This window comes from Lissotriton helveticus, chromosome 5_1 (assembly GCF_964261635.1).
Source record: "Lissotriton helveticus chromosome 5_1, aLisHel1.1, whole genome shotgun sequence".
NCBI classification, from domain to species: domain Eukaryota; kingdom Metazoa; phylum Chordata; class Amphibia; order Caudata; family Salamandridae; genus Lissotriton; species Lissotriton helveticus.
In genome coordinates, this window is record NC_136065.1 from 923431693 (window position 1) to 923454137 (window position 22445).

Genomic DNA, 22445 nt, shown 5'->3' on the forward strand with positions numbered 1-22445 from the left:
CCGATTGCATTGCTAATGCTTGTTCTAATATGGCACCATCCAGTGGCAGTGATGCCCTAACCTTGCATCACTAACTTTCCCTTTGGTAACACTGGATCTAATTTCCTAAATACAATATAACATGGCTTATGTGGCTCATGGTGCTACACCACTGCATGTGCAGGTCGGCTTCGCTAGCCTTGGGAATGGATATTACTCTTTGGTCTTCAGGGTACTGCCTATTCTCTCTGCCTTCAACTTATCATGCAATGCATAACAAGCGGAGCTCCCCCCCCCCCCCCCCGAGTGCTGTGCTAGGAGTACCACACGTATTCTTGCCGAATGTCAGGTTCAGGTTTTAAGACACATTCAGTTCCACAAATTGTAATTTAGTCTGAATTTTTATCAAAGCGATTACCATACAGTATTATTTTATAAAGGTAGATATAAAATCGTTAAGGTATATGGAAAAAAAGCTTTCTTTATCAACACAGGCCAAGAAAGACTAGTTACAAGGGAAAAGCATCGCAGACATCACTGTTTACCGAGGCTACGTTTAAGTAGTGTCTGCCAAGAGCCACGATTTAGGACATTTAAAATATAAACCTGATGGAAAAGCAAATATTCACAAATTCACAAAGTTAGGTAGACTTCTTTCCAATGGTTAAGGGATTAACTCATTTTTGTGCGGTGCTTATGGTAAACCAATAAAATAAATAGAACAAATAAATAAACAAACAAATAAATAAACGAGCCAATGATAAGACAATTTAAATATTAATGGGTCAAAGGAAAAGGCTGACAAACTTATAAACAATACCAGTAACAAAATTCCATTACGTTTAACTTAAAGAGAGAAGAATAAGTGCTAAGAAATACAAGCACATTTAACAGCCAGCACAAGCTGATTATTAGAACATAACCTATTACAGCACTAAGCTCAACTGTTTATTACACTCTGTCCAATCACTGCACCCTGCACCCTGCTCAATTTGCTTCTGAAAGTCTATCCAATCGCAGCACTTCGCTCAAGGTGCTTACTATTGACTAATGCCTATCCAATTACAGTACCCAGTTCAAGATGCTGATTATGGTTTATCCAAATAAAGGACCCTGCTCTATCCAATCACCGACTAGCAGCTTATTTAACCCACGACATCAACTACCTTCTCTTCCTTGATTACTGACTATTCATAACTTGCATCCTCCGTCAGTTTCACTACTAATAGCATTTTCGGAAATGAACGAGAGCTGATCAGCAAATGTTAAAATATACACCCCATCTCTAATAAAATTACAGTATTCTATCACAATGTTATATGAAAATCCTTTTTTTTCGGCAACACAGAGTGCAGTTTTCCAACTTCAAAGAATGTTATTTACTGCAAGTGAAGGATTAACAATAGTCTTGAAGCAAGCCATTTTTAAGGTGGAATCATTCATTCAATGATCCAGTCTCTAAATGGGCAAAAGAGATTTGAAAGTGGCCTATTCTGTGTAATGTTTGACCTCACATATAAAGGAATCCATTCCTGCTAAGGATAGAATTAATTAAACTCACAAAAAAAAAAAAAAAAAGACAGGAGCATATTAATGTGGCAGATTATTCTTCAAGCATTATGCCAACAGCTTTTAAAAGACACTGCATGCTTGACTCCACGACACTGAGGATCAGTTGCGGATCATCCAATCAAAAGTAAATAAATCTGAAACTCGTTTCTAGGGAGTTTTTAGTCATCTCCTCCTGTGCTACTGCATCCTTAAACCCATCAAACCTGATATCGACGGTTAGATAACCAAGTTAAGTTTAAAGGTCAAAGCACCTAAACGGCCCATGGAACCCTGTCCTGTGTCTTGCATGGAGAAAGTGTGCTCCACTCTGACAATCAACATGACTACCACTAAGAATTCCTCTCTGTCCAATTGCAAGGTATCAATCGGACTGAAACACACAGTAATCTCCACTTCCTAGAGGAACACAGTGGACCACTAGTACTGGCAAATTACCAGTCTATTTTCAGGCTATTATACCCCAGTAAAAGTTTTGGAAAAGTTGTTAACAGTTGAACTACAAGAACAAAAAAAACTTTCCTCAGCACCTTCAAGGAGAATTTACACTTGTGAAATGGACTAAATCACTGCAGGCTGACATCGGAGAGGGGGATCTACAGCTTACAGAACTGTCAACTATAACAAACTGCTGTCCATGTCGAAAGAGTGGTTTGGGATATCCGTGAGTGCACGGGTGAGAGATCAGCTGATTCCTTTCGGATTGTACTCAGCAAGTATGCATGGGCTCTAAGGAATGTTCACCTCACAGATTATTTCACAGTATCGCCAATATGGTCTAGGTGCTGAGTTGGTCCTTTGGCTTAGCAGACAAATCCGCTCCACTGCCAGATGTACGCTGATGACACAAGCAAACATTCATCTGGAAAATTACTCAGAAAGCCAAGTTAAAATCAGCAGCTGGCCAGATCCCAGAGAAAATTGTCTCTGCCTAAATACAACTGATATTGTAGTCGGGGAGGGCTGAACACTGCTTCTTTTTCATTGAACTAGCGCAGTCCCATCGCCGGTCACTTGGGTATTTACTTTGATTCAAACCTCTCATTCACCTGTGAAATATACGCTGTGGGGACAACATGCACCCATCCATGTTTTGTAAAGTTACTCTTTCCTGCAAATCGCCCACGAGCCGGAAAATACAGTATCAAACTATCTGCTGGAAATCTCAAACAATTACGCAAAACTGAATGGGCTGCTTCAAGACTTCGGATATCACATTTTCTGAACTCCTGTTCCTTACTAATGCAGTCAGTGAGCCCGGATATAGCCAGTCACAGTCATCGTAATCTCATTCTGTTACCTGCCTGTCCATCACTCTGCTCGTGATCCTCTGTTCAGATATGAAATATACATATGTCCTGATGTGTCGCTAGCTTTTTAAAAATAAAAGACATTTGACTAACTTTTTTTCCATGCCACTGTGATGCATTTTCACTAAAGAATCGAACTGCAGCAACACACCTCAAGACAGTTCTTCCCTAGGGTAGCTCTCTGTGATATTATGGGACCCCCTTCCACTAACCCAGAGGATAACTGGCTCAGTCCTATGCGTGGAAAAGCCCTATGATGGGTTTCATAGGTAAGTGGGGCTGAAGTAAACACGAAAACATTTTTAGCAGCATAACATTGTCTCTGGAGACCTTTCTCCAGGAAGGCGTAAGTCTAGGCATGTAGATCTAAGTGGGTTGCACTCATAAAGAGAAGTAACATTTTTCTGAGTTAGTAGAATCTGAATCCTTCGCGTTTTCGTTAATACGATTTCATAACACAAATTTAATAAAAATAAATATCATTGGGGCCTAAACATCTTTCGAATAAAACCTACCAGGACTTGTGGCGTTGTGAGAAGTTCTACAAACCAGGTTTAAAATGATGTGGCGTGTCACCAGGGAGTTACAAGATTATTTTAATAATGCAGCATCTATTAATTCAAACAAAATGTAGCACGACTTTGAAATATTTTCTTTAATATCACAAAATGTATTGAAGACACTTAAAAACATTTTAGAGTCCAGAGTCGGACAATCAGCTGCACATGAGAAATTAACTGAAAGGTTCCTTAGTGATGGCTGACAAAGCTCTGAAGACCCCCGACGGCTGCCATAATAAGCGTCTGGCCTAAAGGCTAAAACCTAATGGAGTTGAAGGTGTAAAAAGAGCATACAATCTGGTGAAACAGCAGCGCTAAAGATAACAAGCACTGGCAATGCCCCCAGCAGTGCCTTATAACTGAAAATCCATTTTACACCGCTAAGGTCAGACAGTCAATAACTCATTATACATGCATTTTGTCACTCATCTTTATACCATGCATTCATTGATCCAACCAGGGACTCATTCTTGCATCAACCCATCCACAATACAATAAACAAAGACTCAACAGGAATTTGCAAGTTAAATTAAAAAGAAAAATAATCAAAAGTAGAAAAGAAAAAAAATACCACACCAATGTGGTGAGCATGTGCTTGCAATAAAATAATAATTAAAACAATTCCAAATAGCAGTACGTTGTCATTTTGGAAAGGTGTTGTGCATAGCACATTATTGTTTTAAAGCTCACACATGGCTGCCATGTTGAGGAGCAGTATTTGGCCACCGTGGAATGGTAAAACAATGATACACTATGCACGATATTATTGAAAATGATCAGCGCAGTAAACATCGCACTGGAGGGTCAACTTGGAATCGATTGTGCTTAGTATATCTTTGTAGTACCGATCCAAGAAGGCCAACATGTTGATCTAAACATGATAGCCATCTTCGAACATTAAAACAATGACATACTATGGACAATACCATTCCAAGACAGCTGATTGTCAAGAAACAGTGGCTACACAGAAAGTGGTCCACTGCAAGTGAGTGGCACAGTTGAACTGTCTGGAGAGCTGCAGAAGGTTCAAAGGGAAAAAAAGAAAAAAATAGTAGAAAGGAAATTAAAGACAACCAAGGAAAACACAGAATATAAAACTAAATAACGAAATGAATGAAATGAAAGTGTGTCTTGTAAAGCGCACTGCTACCCGCACCGCAGGCCTCGTAGCGCTATAGACCGCTGGGGAACCCGTCCTGGCTTTCCCTGTGAGATAGTTCCTCCTGGGAGTCTCCAAGGTGAAACCAGGCATCCCTGGCGTTTGTGGGGTGCCGTTGTGGAGATGAGGCAAGCTTAATGCCCAGAGTTACCGAGTGTGGTCCCTGGATTGAGTAGGCACCAAGGCGAGAATTATCGAGTCCGCTGATCATTTAGGTCCGAGACCCTGCCACGACAGGAATCGAACCCTGGTCCCGGCCCGTTCTCTGCTCTCGGGTCTGCCGCCTCTAACCAGTGAGCCACACCTCTCCAACGACCCAGCCAACCTTGGTTTTGAAGTGAACTAAATTTCAAACGGATATGCATATGAGGTCCAGTGAAATGTCATTACTTTCCTAGCAATATAGTCAATGACTGAAGCAGATTGAACTCAAGCTACGTCTGTGATGGGCGGATGCAAAACAGGAATGATACTCCAAGAGGACAATGAAGAAGGTTGACCAAATAGGTATGTGTATACATGTATATTTTAATCCTTTATGTTTGTATTAAAGAGCATGGCAGAGAAGCAATTTGTAAACAATTACATTTGGCAAAATAATATATAATCCATTTAAAGAGGGTCTAGCTAGGATTGTCACAGTGCAAATCTACCTTCAGGGTTTGTTAAATGGATAACCAATACTTGTCTACTAAGGTAATCTAAGAGATTCCATCCAGCAAAAACATGTCTGCAGGTTTTAAAATAGTAATAACAATCCATCTTTAAAGGCCTATTAGCTTTAACACGTTTGTCAGCAAAAGTACATCACTACCAGTGTCGTAACATTTCAATAACGTACAGGTAATACCTATGGCATCTTACATAGCTTTTCTTAATCATCCAAATAGGCCGATAGGCTTCAGTATTCGCTTGTTACCATAACCAATTCAGTTCTACTGTTTTGTGCAGAAGGTTTTTCACAAGGCAACTATCAGATATATATAGTCATACAATTGTAACTATATCCAAACCTACCCTGCTCTAGGAATGCCAAATTCCATGAAAGATATATATTTATTTTGTCATAAAAGTGAAAGGTGCATACTTTCGGTTTTGAAGGGTGGAGGGAAACAGCGCGCTACATTACACCCACTGCAAAAACAACAGTTGATGTACAGAATGCAGAACGATGTCATACATTCACCCCAGTACAGAGATCTGGGCCTAACTCCATCGTTTTTTTTACACTACACACCACCCCAGTTCAGACATGGCCACATGCAAATCAGCCTTGACCCTGTGCCTCATGGGAACAGTCCAGCTCGAACTGCCAAGCCATGTCTTTCCTGGACCGGAATCAAGCATCCTAGGACCGGTTTCTGGCTATCAGCCGTCTTCAGCCAGGATAGCTTGACTCCAGTGGTGTGGAGAGCATGGGACTCAAGTCTGATTTAGGCCCAGATCTCTGTACTGGGGTGTATGTATGACATTGTTCTGCATTCTGTCCATCAACTGTTGTTTTTGCATTTGTCACCCCGAGTGGGATGGGTATGCTCAGACGCGAGTCCCATGCTCTCCACACCACTGGAGTCAAGCTATCCTGACTGAAAACGGCTGATAGCCAGAAACTGGTCCTAGGATGCTTGATTCCAGTCCAGGAAAGACATGGCTTGGCAGTTCGGGCTGGACTGTTCCCATGAGGCACAGTGTCAAGGCTGATTTGCATGTGGCCAAGTCTGAACTGGGGTGGTGTGGAGTGCAAAAAAACGATGGATTTAGGCCCAGATCTCTGTACTGCGGTGAATGTATGACATTGTTCTGCATTCTGTCCATCAACTGTTGTTTTTGCATTTGTCGTCCCGAGTAGGATGGGTATGCTCAGACGTGAGTCCCAGGCTCTCCACACCACTGGAGTCAAGCTATCCTGGCTGAAGACGGCTGATAGCCAGAAACCGGTCCCAGGATGCTTGATTCCGGTCCAGGAAAGACATGGCTTTGCAGTTCGGGCTGGACTGTTGCCATGAGGCACAGGGTCAAGGCTGATTTGCATATGGCCATGTCTTAACTGGGGTGGTGTGGAGTGCAAAGTAACGATGGATTTAGGCCCAGAACTCTGTACTGGGGTGAATGTATGACATTGTTCTGCATTCTGTCCATCAACTGTTGTTTTTACATTACACCCACTGGCCATTTGTCTTCTGGGGTGCATAAAGAGCACTGCTGCAACTTTTTTGGCAACTGTTTAAAGTGAGATATTTGCGATGGGGCACACACTTGCTGTGTTGGTTCCAAATTCAGTTGAGACATTGCTGACTCGAACGATGCATCTTACAGAAGCTTAACTATATACAAACAGATCATTTTGGTGGCAGAGAACATTTTATTTAGACGTTGCAATACCATGAATCCTGCAACACTTCTACCAATGCCGAAGAACAAGATTGATGCTGTAACAGGAAAGTGACCAAGACTGTATGGATTTGACAAAGTTGTCAACCAAAACATGACCGAATTTCAAAACGTGCCACTCAAACCAGCTGATTTTATTTTATTTGTGGATGGCTCTTGTCTGACAGACCATTATTGAACTTTTCGGGCAGCACATGCAGTTTGCACGATGGCATATTGTGGAAGCATCATACTACTGTAATGTAACGTCCGCACAGCTATCAGAATTGATCGGGAGAATCATTCTTAAGGCCAAAGAGGACACCATACCACCCTGAATGACCCTCTCGAAATTGAGTTGTGACTGGAGTTATTTACCACTGCCACCCTCTCCTAGTGGTGGTGCTGCTCTTTACTGTCCATGGGATGCACACATAGGATAATTACCCTTGCAACTTTAGCCCTTTTCCTCTTCTGGTGCTAAATATGGGTGCTCTCGGGACAATCTTGAGAGATTCAGCAGCATTGTGTCTTTCCAAAATCTATCACCCCCACTAAGGTTTACATGTATGATTTCATCATACGAACCGCCCAGTCACAATGCACTTTCAACTGTGAGTAATGCTAAGCTGTGCTTGTTTCTTATTTCTTTCATTCTTCTCTCTTTTCTCGCCGTTTTCAATTCCAGAAGTGTTATTCGAGTAACTGCTGCTTAATGGCACACCAATATGTTCATTCATGCCCTAAGACATTTCATGTAGCTCACTTAAGTTTGTGTAATGTTAATAACAAATTGATAGGAAACTGCGATGATTCTTGATAATCTAACTGTCTGGGATAGATGCACTGGATCATTAGAATTGTTATTCATATATTTGTTACAAGCATTGTATTGTGAAAAATCTAAACTCAAATAAAAATAAGTTATAATTACAAGAACTTGCTGGCTGGTCAATAGATCGAGTGTTCTAATCTATACCTCTGGCCAATATGGTTTTGAAGTGGTTCATGACTATATTCAATTGTGGTCTCTTAATATCTGCTGGCACCTCTATTAGAAATGGGCCAAAGTTTCTACATTTACTGGCGGTCCTAGAGTTCCCAAAGAAGATTGCTGTTAACTGTGCTGCATAGAAGATGTAGGAAAGTAGGATCTGCTTCTTACGGTTACCCCCACTTTTTGCTTGATGTTACACTGTTTTTGACTAGTCTGGCTGGGATCCTGCTAATCAGGACCCCAGTCTATCTGCTTTCCCCTTACAATGTTATGCATGTACTTAGGTACACTCCACATTGGATACTGGGGTACCCTTGCCAGTCCCTAGTATATGGTACACATGTACCCAGGGCATAGGTACCCCAGAGGCCTCCCATGGGCTGATGCATGTATTATGCCACACATGAGAGGCCATGCAAAATAGAACTACATGCCTGCCATTGCAGCCTGTGTAAGCTGGTGCTTGCACCACTTACTTTACATATATGTTTACTATATCCATAGGTCACTAGACTTAAAACTTATATGTCACCCCTATAGCAGGCCTTGACAATCCTGAACGCAGGATGCTGGGATTTACGTTAGAGGGTGCCCCTGCATGATCAGAGTCCCTCTGCAGGCTTCGGAGACCATTCTTCCGGGTTGTCAGTGACGCAGCCAGACATATAGGCAGAGGTGCATTATATGCTCACGTAAAATGCTATCTCGAAAACGGCTGCAACAAAACATGTCGTGTTTAGTATCAAACTCCTTGGAATCATACCTGCACACCGGTAATCAGTGTGGGATGTATGATTTCACCCTACTGAAGCAAGCTTCGTAGGGGCACTGGCCTTACCGGTACCAGCCTTCTCGACCCGGCCAGCACAAAAGGGTTGCTGCCGACCAGAGACACATTTCTGCCCTCCTGCTGCTGAGCAAAGCTCAAGCAGGGGAAGGCAGGACAATAGGCATCCTGTCACAGGGAGGTGTGACCACCTCCCAGACAGGATTTAGTGTTTTGGGGCTGGGTGGGTGCACTTCCAAAGTGCCTGAAAATCTGCATTTGGGGCACACTTAGTTCTGGGAGCCGTTGGCCCCGGCTCTGGCTTGAAACTGTACAAAGGACATGGGAGTATCCTCCCTACTGTCCTGACCCTCCCCTGGGAGGGATCCCTGAATCTGTCCAACCCTTTCCTGTGGTTTCAAAAGGGGTTACCTGGCTATAGGACTCTAGATTCGACGTGGACAAGATGCTGATCAAGAAACCACTGAACTTCGGCCGTCTGAACACTATGGACTTCGCTGGACTTTGACTGGGCCGGACTTCCTCTCCCTCTATGTCCGAAGAATTGTCTGTGCCTGTGCACCATACAGTCTCTCTACAGGACCTGTGGAGCACCTAGGACATCTGAAGTATCTCCCTTGGGGTGAAGGAGTCACTCCCCTGCATTTGCAGGCACCGTAATGCAACTGACCGGTCTGCTGATCCTGAGCTCCTGCGGACTCCGAAGGCTCCAGCAACACAGGAGGTGGGGTTCCTACGTTCCTTGAGGTCGAGCTGCCCTCTCACCGAGTTTGAGGCCAGTATGCCTAGTGGGGATCACATAACCCAAATCCTTGTGCACCATGTACTTTTGCAATTGCATATGCTGTTAGGGTTCCCCAACTAAGTGCATTGGGCTATTGATAGCCCCACCCTCTGCACACATTTCGTACAAAGGACTTCGGCCTCCTTGTACTTAGTGCCCTGCAAGCTGTTGTTTTGTGAAACTGCTAGAGGTTCCCTTGTGACTCCTGTGCCTTTGGCCTGTGGGTCCATTTGAGGGACAACACTGCTTTTCTTGGGCTCCCCTGGTTGCTCCAGGCCTTCCCTGACTCCCCTTGCTGTGATGAGTCTCCTGGTCCTTGCTGGGCCAGACCGTGACCTTCCTCGACCTTCTTCATGGGTTGGCGCTGCCAAGGCTTGTTGATGCTCCCATCAGACCCCGACCCCTCGGCACTCGACATTCTTTGTGGGACAGTTCGAGTCCAGCTCCTGGTCATCCTCGACATCTCCTGGTCTCCGTGGGTACAGAGTCATGGTCTCCATCTTTACACTTGAAGCACCTGACATCGGTGGGCATTCGTCTACCGAGCCCCTGGTCACGCCCAAGTAACTCAGACTCTGTCCCCTCTGCTTTCAGGTTCCTTCCTTCAAGAATCTACCTGTGGGTTCCACCGGATACTTTTCTTCTTTCCAGCAGTGGCATTTCTTGGACAACTCACATTGAGAACGACAGCAGTTTCTGCCACCACTTCGTCCCTATGCATCCAGCTTCCCTGGGATAGGTAACTCTGGTACTTCAGTATCCACGGGTGGGGTGGCTCTTCAACCTTTTATGTTCCAAAGGATTTCTTCGTAATCCACTGGGAAGGGTCCTTAAACACTAAAATTGCAACGCAATTCTGCCATTCAATTGTACGTAGCACAACGTCGTGTTCTCACACTGCACCGGTCCTCCTTGAGGTCCCTGCTTACTCACCTCGGGTGGTTCCTTGGGCCCCAGCGATTCTACAACCTCTAGACAATGTCTTGACTCGAGTCGTGGTTCTTATACCACTATTTTAGTATATGGTTTGATCTTCCCCTGGAGCCCACTGTGTATTAGTTTGTTTCTGTGCTACAGTATTGCGTGCATTGTGTTCATCTGTGTGTAGCAGATACTGTGAGGTATTTAAGGTGTATTATATTAATAAATACATATTTTTGTAACTACTGTGTTGTTCTCCTTTCATTTAACCAATACATTAAGGTTGCATTCTGGTAAAACAAGCTGCTTAACATTCCTTCAAGACTAAGCCTGAAGGCTGCTCTCTGCAGATACCACTAGGATAGCTTTCTAAAGGTTATATTTGACCTCTTAAATCAGCATAAGGGTTGTTTGGACTGGTGCAAGGTGCCACCTTTAATTGGTTTACATCATATACCTTGCCAACTTCTCACAGAAGAGTGTAGATGCCAGTTTCAGTGGCGAATAAGTTTGCGGATGAGGTTGCATAGTACTGTGCTCTTGCTTCTCCTACATTGGGAACAAATAAATCAGAATGTGAAATGGAAAATTTCAATGGTTTCTAGTCAATGTCAGTTCAGTCCCTTGATGAGCTTAAGGAACTACACAAGTAAGTCCGAGAAGAGGAAAGGAAATGATAGGAGAAAGTAGGATGTTCAAAAGATAAAAGTAATATTTGGATGTCAAATGACAAAAGTTTTGTACTGCCAGATCAGAAGCTGTTGCCAATGACAAAATATTTACATGGACCTACACAAGCTAAAAGTTATGCTATGGCTAGTACACTTCAAAAGTTTTGGTTCGATCCCCATTTCAGAATTGTTGCAGATCATTTCTGTCAAAGAAGAGTAACCTGCAAGCAGATAAATGTTATTAGTAGAACTTGTGTGACCATGAGTTATGTAGGAAAACCAGAAGGTCCCTTTACAAAATTACAATATAGATTTTGTTGAAATGCTCATGTGCAGTGGGCCTAAAGCATAGCATAGTGGTTGTTTTGTTTGTTCAATAGGTGGATGGAAGCACACAGTCACTGTAGCTAAGCTTTTATTAAGGAAACTGATCCCTAGATTTGGTTTGCCAACTTCTTTCGAGTCATATAGGTAAACTCATTTTAAAAACATTGTCATGAGAGTCCTTTGTATGGCACTGAGAGCAGAGTAGAAATTCTATTGTGGATATCAACCAGAAGCATCAAGAATTGTAGAGAGGGCCAGTGGTACCCCGAATGCATATTTGGCCAAGGTGTGTGCGTTGATAGCAAGACCACAAGCTTGTCTCCCCATAAAGTGTAAATGGGGCGAGCTATGAAGATTTCTAGCATTCCTTCAGCTGCACTTGTTAATATTACTAGTGATATGGTCCTGGACGACTGCAATTTGTGGCTGATTTAGTTCACTCCATCTCTCATCAGGTTCATTTGGCTACACCTTCAGCAAGTGAAGAGCCCTGCCACGACCTAGAGTCTGGCGATTGGGTCATGGTAAAGAAACATGTTCAAAAAAGTTGTCAGGAGCATCAATGGAAAGGCCCTTACCATGTGATTGTGGTGAGGGACATTGCTCTAAAGTGTGAAAGTTTGCCACGTATAATCCACAGACTTCGCACGAAGAGAGTGAAGACTGCAGATAAAGAAGTTGTGACACAAACCACTAATTCACAGGGTCAACCGTAAATATGTGGATCCAGTTGGGGGAGGGGGTGGTTCAAGTGGAACATGAACAGCAAGAACAAAAAATTACAACATCAAAAATAAGAAAATCAAACTTCAAAAACACGAATTTTGTAACCGTAAGAACAACTCAAGGTGTTACAATACAATACAAGTGAAGATGTAAGCTTGATACAATCTGATTAGTCTGAAGGTGTGAGAGAAGGAAAATACCGTTGCAAAGAGTTGACAGTAAAATGGAGACAAATTTGTTTCAACAGTGACAGATCTGAATGGTAGATTCTGAAAAGCCTGAAGTCAAACGATCAACAGAAGTAAGAATGTTATACAGAAAGTACACACCTTCTGAATGGGCGTATTTTTGGCAAAGATTAAACCAGAAGCGAAAGACTGATCTGAGAGATTATCGATTTCTGTTGGGAAAACACCCATGAATAGACATGGACTAAGAATGAAGGTGATCAACAGTGAATACTTTCCTGATGGTGTAAATGAATAGAATTGAACCTTGAGAAGACACTTTTGAATTTTCTTGGTGTGAGTGCATAACTCTCTTAGACTAGAGTCTTAATTGGTTATTTTTGATTATGTCTGCATTTTTAATAGTAATGTCCACTATTGAAGATGATTAGTTGTGTATCTTGGTTATCTAGCTGAAGATAACGTTGTTCCTGCATCTGAATTTTAAGAACTTGAATTGATGAATTATAATCCCACATCTGCTTGCATCAACTTATTTTTGGAACTACTTACAACAATTTGCTAACATTTTGAATCCCGTTTACAAAATGTTACACTTTCTTTAGAGATTCTGATTTTTTCCAATATTTTTCAGAAGTAGTTTTCATAGACAGAAGATGGTTATATGTAAAGAAAAATTGCGCTTAGCTCTAAAAATTGTTTTTATGATTTTCATTTTAATAGTTTTAATTGGTATATTAGTGAGTTTGGATTATCCGGTTGGGCATGTTCAAATAACAAAAATAATTATCTGTTGTAAGAGAGGTTTTTAAAAGGACTGTGGAAAGAAGAAAACAAAGACCAGAAAAAGGAAAAGAGAGAAGACTGAAATGGACAACAAAAAATGAAATGTACATGACAAGATGAAAACCTTGGAGAACACGAGGCTGAAGAAACTAAGAATGACTCGTGTAGTTTTGCAGTGTGCATAAGAAAGTTTGGTGATGAGTTTGAAATCATCAGAGTAGGGAACTAAGAGAATATTTCTATTAATTAAAAATAATATGAATTTAGCTGTATTCAGATTAGCATAACTAGGCCACATATTACTTGCACTGACATAAATTTTAAAGCTGCTTAAGAAAACGTGTTGCTTTTATTTTCCATGAATGAGCTTTCACGTTCACGTATCCAGGTGTGCCTTTTTCTTTCTCAGAACATAACGTGAAATAGATTTAATTTTCATGGTTCGGTGGAGTTGCAATTAAAATATATTAATTTGTCCCTTGAGAAGGAAGCTGTGCTCAGAAAATAGGCCTCACAAGTAACCTTTTCAAGGCCTGCTGCTGCCCAGGCTACAACTGTACTTCATTCATTTCTAAATGGTATATTGTGTTTCAATAGCGCAATGTAATTTCTCTTGTTTGTAGGGTAAAGGGTGTTCAATAACTAATCATAATATCAATGTTTTCTACAAGTATCTTATTTTATATTGCACAATTTCTAGAATGCTAACGGTTCATGTCATGTATCTTTGCTAATACGGCTAATACGGCCCTAAGATGACAAACCTCGCAACATCAAGGTTGAGGTTTCTCATTGTCTGAAACCTGTAAAATGTGTCCTTTTGGGCATGTGTGACAGACTTTCTGCTTACTTTCTCAAAGGCTGACTCCATGTTAGTATGTTTGTTAAGACTTTCCATGCCTTTCAAACTGAGTAGTCTCTTCGTTAGACTGTCTACTGATTTATACTCAGACCTTTTTAACTCCTTCCTCTAAGGCAGACTTCATGTCGGTCCTCTTTTGGATTTATATTCAGACTCTTCCTTTACTTCCAAACTAAACAGATTAATGTTAATTCTTTGCTGAAGTGTATTTTGCTTCGGACTCTTTTCCTTACATTATAACCTCTCGCAATTGGCTTTACTTTAATGCATTATTGATGCTGCTTTGAATCTGACTATTTTTGCCCTCTGTAATGATTCTGTAGTTTTGAACAAACCTTTATGGTTCTTAACTTTGAGTTTTGTCCCGCAAAGGTTTCATAATTTGTACAACAGAACCCCATCATTTGGCATTCACAAGACACCCATCCTGTGCATCAACCTTTTAAACTTTTTAAAGGGTTGACATTGGTTTATAATTCTTGTTTCCTCTAGAAAGCACTAATGTATGTCTCTGTGCATTTTAAAGTGAGACATTCATTGTTCCCATATTTCTCTACACCTCTGAGTCCATCCCCTGTTCTTACAAAATAGCTTCTGTAAACTCATCCAGAACAAAGATACTTCTCAGATAAGTCATTTACAAATTTGAAGAGACATTGCTACTTTGGCCTCAGCGTCCATTCCAGCCAGCATTAGCGGCAGGGACACCAAGGTCTATCTGGTGTATTCCCAATCTCCTAAAAGCCTCAGAAGTGTCATTTCCTAGACTGTCCATGAAGAGCACACCTTAGAAACTGTTTACTGGTATGCAGCCAGTACATCCTTGAAACGTGTGCATTAAGGGGTGATTTTTCAGGAAGGTTGTTTGTTATGCCTTGTAAATATTTCCACAGGCCATCTCAAATGCTACAAATTAGAAAATTATCACCAAATTGAGCCCACATTCTGTGATTAATGCATCAAAGAAATTCATCATTCCTGGCACCTCAATTTTAGAGGTTCAGATCGTTATTTCGTAAATTCCACCCCTAAATTATAGATTTCTCTTGTTTTCAGACTAACACATGCACATCCGCACAAACTCGTTAGTGAGAATCTGTTCGTGCAAATAGAAAAGATTTGTTCAATGTTCTCCCTTCGGTGCTCTAGCTGAATGTATGACATTAAAATGGTGTATGTCAAACCACATTTAGGAATGTGGGCAGCGATATAATTCTAAATATTCCAGCCCTACCATGATACAGAAACGCTTGTTTGATGCTGCACGTTCCTCAACAAACCTCTTCAGAACTCGCTTGAGGTTTAGTTAAATGAATTATTTTCTCTCTAATTGCCTACATAACCAAATATCTAAAACTATTCCTCAAGTTGCAGCATGTAATATCTTGTAATTGCTGCTCTGCGTCCCTTTACCATAAATAGCTGATTTAAGTGCTGACTAGGCCAAAATACCGCTGAAACTCAATATTTTTAATTATAAAAACTAGCCCTGTCCACTGGTTGTTTCCCAAAATACACAATTCTAATTAGAATAACATCCTGATTATATTCTATAATGGACATTCAAACTTCTTCAGGATTATGTTACGTGTAAGAAACTCAGCTATCAGTCCCAGTGCAAGAGCAAAGAGGAGTTATCCACCATTCTGTAGTTTAGCACCTTCAATCAATCATGGCGCTTTTCCAGAATCTGAAAATCAATCAATCAGAGTACTTGTAGAGCATGCTACTTACCCGTGAGGGTCTCAAGGCGCTGAGGGGAGGGGGGGTGCTGCTACTGCTCGAAGAGCCAGGTCTTGAGGATTCTTCTGAAGGCCAGTAGGTCTTGGGTCTGCCGTATGTGGGTTGGGAGGGTGTTCCAAGTTTTGGCTGCGAGGTAGGAGAAGGATCTGCCGCCGGAGGTCGTTCATTGGATGCCGGGGAAAGCGGCGAGGGCGAGGCTGGCGGAGCGGAGCTGGCGGATGGTGGTGTAGAAGCTGAGTCTGCTGTTAAGGTAGGCTGGTCCGGCGTTGTGGAGTGCTTTGTGTGCGTGGGTGAGGAGCTTGAAGGTGATCCTCTTGTCGACGGGGAGCCAGTGTAGGTCTCTCAGGTGGGGGGTGATGTGGCTGTGGCGGGGGACGTTGACGATCAGTCGGGCGGAGGCGTTTTGGATCAGTTGTAGTCGTCGTAGGTTTTTGGCTGGGATTCCTGCGTAGAGTGCGTTGCCGTAGTCCAGTCTGCTGCTGACGAGGGCCTGTGTCACCGTTCTTTTTGTTTCGGTCAGGATCCACTTGTAGATCCTGCGGAGCATGCAGTGGGTGTTGTAGCAGGAGAAGGAGAGGCCGTTTACCTGTTTAGCCATGGAGAGGGAGGAGTCGAGGATGAATCCTCGGTTGCGTGCATGGTGGGTGGGTGTTGGTGCTGTTCCCAGTGTGGTCGGCCACCAGGAGTCATCCCAGGCTGAGGGGGTGTGTCCGAGGATGAGTACCTCCGTCTTGTCAGAGTTCTGCTTCAGACTGTTTCTCCTCATCCAGTCGGCAACGGCCTTCATTCCCTCATGGAGGTTGGTTTTGGCGGTATGTGGGTCCTTGGTGAGGGAGAGGATGAGCTGGGTGTCGTCGGCTTAGGAGATGATGTTGAGGTCGTGCTGGCGGGCTACTTATGCAAGGGGGGCCATGTAGATGTTGAACAGCGTCGGGCTGAGCCCTGGGGGACGCCGCAGATGATGTTGGTGGTATCGAATCAGAAGGGTGGGAGGCGGACGCTCTGGCTTCTGCCGGAGAGGAAGGATGAGGTCCACTCAAGCGCCTTCTCTTGGATTCCGGCTTCTAGGAGGCGTGTCTTTAGAGTTCGATGGCAGACCGTATCAAAGGCGGCCGACAGGTCCAGGAGGATGAGGGCTGATGTTTCGCCGTTGTCTAGTTGGCACCTGATGTCGTCTGTGGCGGCGATGAGGGCTGTCTCGCTGCTGTGGTTTCGTCTGAATCCGGACTGGGATGGGTCCAAGATGTTGTTGTCTTCCAGGTGGCGGGTCAATTGCCTGTTGACAATTTTCTCGATGACCTTTGCCGGGAACGGGAGCAGGGAGATGGGCCGGAAGTTCTTGAGGTCCTTGGGGTCCGCCTTGTGCTTCTTGAGGAGGGCGTTGATTTCGGCGTGCTTCCAGCTTTCCAGGAATGTTTCTGTTTCGAAGGAGATGTTGTTGACCTTCCATAGTTGGGGTGCGATGGCTGCATCTGCTTTGTTGAATACGTGGTGTGGGCACAGGTCTGACGGAGATCCTGAGTGGATGGAGTTCATGACCTTGCGTGTCTCGTCGTCGCTGATGTCGGACCAGGAGGTCAGGCGGATGGCGCTGGTGATGTTCCCAGGGGAGGTGGAGTCTGGCGTAGTCAGGGCGGTTGTGGTGTTGAAGCTGTTGTGGATGTCAGCGATCTTGCGGTGGAAGAAGATGGCTAGTGAGTCGCACAGTTCTTGTGAGGGCAGGATGTCGTTGGCGTTGGAGAGTTCCTTTATGATGCTGAAGAGTTCTTTGCTATCGTGTGCGTTGTTGTCCAAGCGGTCTTTGAAGGAGGATCTCTTGGCTGATCTGATGAGGTGGTGATGTCTGCAGGTGGCATCCTTGTGGGCTGCGTGGTTGTCCGGTGTGCGTTCGTGGAGCCATATTTTCTCCAGTTTCCGGCATGCGCGTTTGGAGGTCTGGAGCTCGTCGGTGAACCAGGTGGCTCTCTTGCTGGCGTGGTTGTTGGAGGGTTTCTTGAGCGGAGCGAGAGTGTTGGCGCAGTCGTCGATCCACTGTCTGAGGTTGCTGGCTGCGGCGTCTGGGTTGGTGGGGTCGGTGGGTGGGTTCCGGGCAAGGGTGGTGATCAGTCGGCCTTTAGTGACTTTGCTCCAGCAGCGGCGAGGCAGCTGTTGGGTGCGGTGGTGCGTGGTTGGTTTCTTGAAGGTGAAATTAATGCAACGGTAGTCGGTCCAGTGGAGTTCGGTGGTGTGGTCGAAGGCGACATGGGTGCCTGTGGAGAAGACGGAGTCCAGCGTGTGGCCGGCGGGGTGGGTGGGTGCGGGTCAGAGTTGTTTGAGGCCGAGGTTGGCGATCAGGGTGGCAGAGTTTGCGTCGTTGTTGTTGTTCTCGAGGTGGAAGTTCAGGTCCCCGAGGAGGATGTAGTTAGTGGAGGCGAGTGCGTGGGTGCTGGCGAGGTCGGCGATGGAGTCGCTGAACTGAGCCCGGGGGGTCTGTAGAGGAGTGTTCCTCTGAGGGTGGTGTTGGGGTCGGTGTGGATCTGGAAGTGCAAGTGTTTGGCGGTGTTGAGGGTGTCGTCTGCGTGGGTGGCGACCTTGAGGGTGGACTTGTGGACGATGGCTATTCCTCCTCCGATTCCGTTAGCGCGATCCCTGCGGGTGATCTTGTAGCCGTCCGGGATGGCTATGGCGATGTCGGGCGCCGAGGAGTCGTTCCACCAGGTCTCGGTCAGGAAGGCCACGTCTGGGGCAGAGTTGTCGAGCAGATCCCAGAGCTCGATGGCGTGTTTGCGTGCGGAGCTGGTGTTGAGGAGTATGCAGCAGAGGTGGTTGGGTCCAGTCCTTGGAGGTTTGGTGCTTCTGTCGCAGGTGAAGCTGCAGGTGCGGCAGGAGAAGGGTTTGTGGGTCCATTTCGGTGTGGCCTGGAAGCAGGTGTGGTTTTGGCCGGCGTTGAGTGCGTGGAGGCTGCTGGCGTCGTAGTGGAGTCTGGTGTCGTGGCGTTCGTTGGGTCCAGGAGTTCTGGCGCTGGGCGCGGACGGGCGGAGACGGGCTTGCCTTAGGCGCGCCTTCGGAGCACCAGAGGTGCGCGGCTGCGCAGCTGCCATTTTAGGGGGGTTGGGAGGGAGAGGTGGGAGGTGGGAGGCAGAGGATAGCGAATGGGCGCGGGGTCGGGCCGCAGGGGCAGCAGTGGCGGGAAAGTGAGCAGTAAGTAGGGGGGGCGGGGAAAAAACAGCGCCCAGGAATGGGCAGCAAGAACCAGCAATCAATCAGAGAAACCAGTGAGGCAGGGCACAAGTGCTGACGGAGCTGCAGCGCGGGGGGAGCGACCTACCTAGAGGGTCAAGGGTCGCTCTCCTCACCGCGCAGCGGCCGCCACTTTAAAGGGGAGATGGGAGGGAGGAGCAGCTGGGAGGCAGAGGATAGCGAATGGGCGCGGGGCCGCAGGGGCAGCAGCAGCGGGAAAGTGAGCAGTGGGTAGGGGGCGAGGGGGGAAACAGCGCCCAGGAATGGGCAGCAAGAACCAGCAATCAATCAGAGAAACCAGTGAGGCAGGGCACAAGTGCTGGCGGAGCTGCAGCGGGGGGGAGCGACCTACCTGGAAGGTAACAAAAGAAGGGTGGCCTGTAGTCTTCCACATTAAAGAACATCATCCTATTTGATTTTTGTTTTGTACTAATGTTTTGTAAAGATTTAGGAATTTGAGGAAATGGGGATTAGCATTTTCTTTTTGCATAGAAGGCTTTTTTCACGGTCAAGAGGCAACTAAGGGGATAGGTGAGCAGTTTAAGGACATGCAATATAAAATAATGTCATTTGCCACATATATTCCAGGATAGGCTGGATAATGAATTGCTCCTATATTTATGCACTGTAAATAGCAGGTGGAAATAATGCCAAATTCGGCAGAACCTAATGTATTTACTTTGGAAGATTGATAGATTACGTTTGTCTTGCATGTTTCATCTCATGACCTGCAGGTCACGAGCTGTTAGCAGGGATTGTGTAACTCACCAAGCCATCATCTCAGTATCAAATTGTGTCTGGTATGGGGCATTCACGAGGATCACTATTGCATGCAGAGTTCATAGGCAAATACATACATCAAAGGTCACCCTGACAGACACCCTTCTCGTTCAGGTCAGCAGCCAGGATCTAGAGATGTGCAGAATGTGCAGGCTCCTGGCTGAGCTTTTCCAGGAGGAGGATTTTACAGCCCTGTGGGTGTGACCTCCTCAACCTGGCAGAAGTGCCTTGAGGCCCTCACCCCCGAGGAAGAGTGTCACTGATTGCTTCAGACCGGGGCGCTTCTGTTGTAAGCCCTGAAGTGCCGAGGGCCATTGAGGGACTGCTACCTTCCTTCATTAGCTGACATGGGGTCAGCCAATGAGAGAAGGTAGCAGTTCCAACCTTCTGGAACCTCCAATGCTTCTCTCCCAGGGACATTTTTTTGCCTCGCTTCAACAAAATATTTTCTTTTAACCATTACTTCAATGGGGAGATCTTGAAAGGTTGCCAAATCATGCTCTCAATACCTGAAACACTTGCTTTTTATGGTTAAGTTATGGCTCACCTTGCACTCAATTCACGTCTTTCTCACCAAGCCTCCGAGTTTCATCATAGTTTTTGTTGTTGTAAGCTGCATATTTATCCAGTAACGCTTTTTGACACAATAACGCACCAAATTATAGATTTTTGACAGTCAAATCTAAAAGTTTCATCCCAGGTTCAGAAAGAGTTGGAAGAGAAAAAAGTTTAGGGCTTTCCACACTTCAAGTGATTGCTTTAGGATCAAACAAGTTTTGGGTTTCGGATTCCTTAACTTGGGAGATTACAATCCATACAAGTGCATCAGCATTTACCTGTTGAGATTTTATTACTCTGCTGGATCCAACGATTGGTTTGTAGCATAAGGTGTCAAGAGTTTGCAGCAATAGATGGACCAGACACTTATGATGCATTGTGACCAGCCAGAGAAATTGAAATCTTAGTGCTTCTTCCACTGATTACATACTTTTACCAGATAGAAAGCTGATTTGACTGCAGTATTTTCTACTTATTGTAGCTTTTATATTCTTTATATTTTAGGATTACAAATGTGCTCTGGCAACAGTTTGGTCTACATAGTTTAACTACGTTCGAGCCATTTTAAGCACAGGATATTATCCATCCAGTACTAGATATTTTAGCGATTGTGAGATGCTGAATCAATCAAAGTGACAATATCAGTTCTAAAATAAGAGGTGCCAGAATTGGTGTGCCCTGAAAGCATCTGAAAGTTCAAACTGTGGATGACGCTGAAATGTTCTGCAAGTTGGCATATTTGTGTTAAAAAAATTGAAGTATATGACATGATGGCGCATGGACAAAGTTGCAGCATTCTAACTTGTCTTGCGCAGGTTTCATTTCTGAACAAGGCACAATAGCAGGACAAATATAAACAATCTCCTCCTATGAAGACAGACCAGATTATAAGTGGATGTGGTCCTACAGAGGTACCACTTTCCTGATTTTTTCAGCCTGGGATTGTCCTGGAATTGTCACTCGAGTACTACCCAATTCAGAAGATTAGACTACTTTTCTACGACCTCAAACATTGCTACTATAGCTTGTGAAGCGACATATCTGGCTAGACATTGTGAAGCGGAATATCATCAAGGATATCTCGATATTCAGTTCATATCAACAATAGATTTAGCGAGGAATAGACGACGTGAGTGACTCCGATGCATTTCGGGCGGAGCCCTTTGTCAAGGAGCGTACTATTCCATTGTAACGCAGCGCGTTACTTCAAAAGTCCAGGGTCTGACTGAAGACGCTGGCGGAAAGGTGACTGTGAGCCGGTAAAGTAAAGACGAGTGAAAATAGTGGTAGGACTAAGCCACTATTTTCACTCGTCTTTACTTTACCGGCTCACAGTCACCTTTCCGCCAGCGTCTTCAGTCAGACCCTGGACTTTTGAAGTAACGCGCTGCGTTACAATGGAATAGTACGCTCCTTGACAAAGGGCTCCGCCCGAAATGCATCGGAGTCACTCACGTCGTCTATTCCTCGCTAAATCTATTGTTGATATGAACTGAATATCGAGATATCCTTGATGATATTCCGCTAAATAAAAGCATTTAAAGTGAACACAACTTTGATGAACTTTTTCCTGAGTGCCTCGTGAGCGGATGTACCTGCATTTAAATATGCATACACTACTCTTGTTCTATTCGCCTGTGTTCTAGACGGGAACACAACCTCACGGGCAGCACCCCAAACCCTTCCTGGAACATTATTTCTAACTACATTAAATTGCTGTGCACTACCCCATTTTCTTAGACATTGTGAAGCGACATATCTGGCTAGACAGATTTCCGACCACTCCCCCCCTTTTACTGTCATTGGTGCGGGACTAACCACACCCGGTGATGCAACAATGGCGTTTACGTGCAGAGCCACTGACAGACCCACCTTTTCTGCCAACCGTCTAAACAACATTTGGTCATTATTTTCGTGAAAACTGGGGTACCTCCACGACTAGAGCTCATGACTGGGAGGCGATGAAGGTGGTTCTTAAGGGAGTAAGTATGAATACATCCTGTGGGGTCCGGAAACAACTAGAGCGTGATCTGGAACACGATGAATCCAAACTGCTAGAAATAGAACAGACGCTCAGTAACAACCCGCTAGGTTGGAGGAATGGCGCAGTTTGCGCTGCACAGTACTTGACGACTGGCACAAACTCGAA

The 22445-nt window shown here is 44.6% G+C and overlaps 1 protein-coding gene across 3 annotated transcripts in view; it reads right to left on the reverse strand.

Moving 5' to 3' along the window:
* PLCE1 (phospholipase C epsilon 1) overlaps positions 1–22445 on the reverse strand; it is a 1554148-nt gene that overhangs the window by 985131 nt on the left and 546572 nt on the right. The gene's annotated exons all lie outside the window — the stretch shown is intronic.